The following is a 2,156-nucleotide window of genomic DNA, read 5'->3' as shown; positions in this document are numbered from 1 at the left end:
ATTGCTGGCTTGTCAGATATCCTAGGTCTCTCCAGAGGTAAACAAAGTGTTAAAGGACCAGAGACAAAGGAAGTAAAGACATAGGAGAAGTGAGACAGGTGTTTCTTGAAGCAGTAGCAGAGAGCACCCAGTTAGGAGGGGTGGAGTCTCCAAAGCTGACAGACCATTTAATGGACTCTGGACTAGCCTTTTATAAACCCCTGGACCCTCTCCTCCTTTGATCCCCCCTCTTTTCTCTTTCACTCCCTTCTTGGCTCAGGGAGACACCAGAGTCAAGTCAGATGGCATCCCAGCTGTTATATTCCAGAGAAGCATGTCGTCGCTTCCCCTCTCCCATAACGCCCTATTCCCTGCAAACTCCTCACAGAACCAGGTCCATTTTGCCCATTGCACAACATACCAAATTCTAAAATGACTAGTTTTGCAAAAGGAGATGATTAGCAAGGCAGCCAAGCTCTTGAACCCAGATCTCAAATCCTGTGGGATGGGATTTGGGGCTGTTTGTGTCCTCAGGTGTTGGGAAAGGTGGATGGAGGCTAACCAAGGACTAATAGATACAGCAGGTATTCCGGAACTGCCAGCAGGTGGTTTCCCGGTACCTTTATCATTTATCCCTTTGCAAAGTTCACAGCTCAGGGATTCTATAACTTTCCTTCTGGAGTTTCCCCCCTCCCCCTTGTTTCAAAATCAACACAATGGTTGGCAAGACTATTGTTTATTCAGAAAGCAGCTAACAGGATACAGCAGGCCTGTCTGTAAAGATTCAGGCAAACTACTGCCAGCCACAGGAACCTTCAGGCCAGCAGGAGGAGGACTCTCTCACCTCTGATGACCCCATAGTTCATCATCCCTTGGAAATTAAGTAGCTGCTGGTGTCTTGAATGAACCCTCCTACCCCCACAGGAAGCCCCTCCTTGGTTAGTCTTGGTGCGGGTGCTTTCCTTTGGAACCCTGACCTCCTTTTCCTCTCCCTTTAAATCCTCTGAACTGGAGCCAGTGGGGACTAAAGCCAGGACCTGTGGGGCTTGATGCTTATATGGAGAGGCCCCTTTAAGGAAAAGAGTACCAGATTCCAGACATTTAGTGATGAATGGTCAGGGCCTTTAGAAGAGGCCTGTGCAAATGATGGTGCCTGGAGCTGAAGCTCCATTAGCTTGTGCTAGACAGTTCTGAGACCAGACCACTGAGAAGGAAAGTGAATTTTGCAGGTGAGATAGTTGATGGGCCATCTTATTTGGGGGTACCACCACCATCTCCTCTCCTCTTTTTAGATGAGAAAGTCTTAGAACTCTCTTCCCATTTCAACCATCCATACTGATAATAGAGGACTTTGTCCTCACCTTCTAAGGGACTCACTTCATCCTGCATTGCTCTTTCTGTATCCCAGCCTCTTCCCACCAAGTTCCCAGCTTCCCTTTCCCATCTCCTTCCCCACTCATCCCTTCCCTGCTTGATCAGAGTAGGCCAGTCCTGTTGGTAACAGGCCTGCGAGGATCTCAACCCTAGCACCAGAACCACTGTGGGTGTGAAGTGACCTCTAGTGGTCACTTGCAAAGGTCACCTACTTTGGCTCTTAACCGTGTCCTCAAATGGAGGAAGAGTATGGAACCCTGAGAAGGTTTGGAGTTTGAGGCCAGTGTTCATGGAAGGAAATAGGTCAGCAAGTGATAGGTACCCAGTAAAAGTCGGCTCTCAGTCCCACTTCAGATTCAAAGTTTATAGAAGGAAAGAGGAAGAGAGCAATAGGGCAGATGGGAGGAATTGACTTTGGTTTTGGTAGACGGGAAGGTAAGATGACGTCTGAGTCTGTTCATCCCAGGATGAAAGACCATCTCCCTAGGAATATGTACACCACACACACACACACACACACACACACACACACACACACACACATTGTTAGCTACCTAATAGCTATTAGTTCTTATTGTGACCCAGCTAGCCCCCTAATAATCGAGGCAGAGTCTTATGCACAATGACTGGGTGAATACCCCTAGTCTACTTTTCTATGCTAAACTGGCTATTTCCCAGCTGTCTGTTCTCTCAGTCACATGATCCTGGTTCATCTCATCCCATTGATGGAGACCTGCTTTCTCCATCTTCTTTCTCCTCTCTCTCTCTCTCTCTCTCTCTCTCTCTCTCTCTCTCTCTCTCTC

Source organism: Grammomys surdaster, unplaced genomic scaffold (genome assembly GCF_004785775.1).
Source record: "Grammomys surdaster isolate TR1022 unplaced genomic scaffold, NIH_TR_1.0 126278, whole genome shotgun sequence".
Classification (NCBI taxonomy): Eukaryota; Metazoa; Chordata; class Mammalia; order Rodentia; family Muridae; genus Grammomys; species Grammomys surdaster.
Note: the sequence above shows the minus strand (reverse complement) of the source record.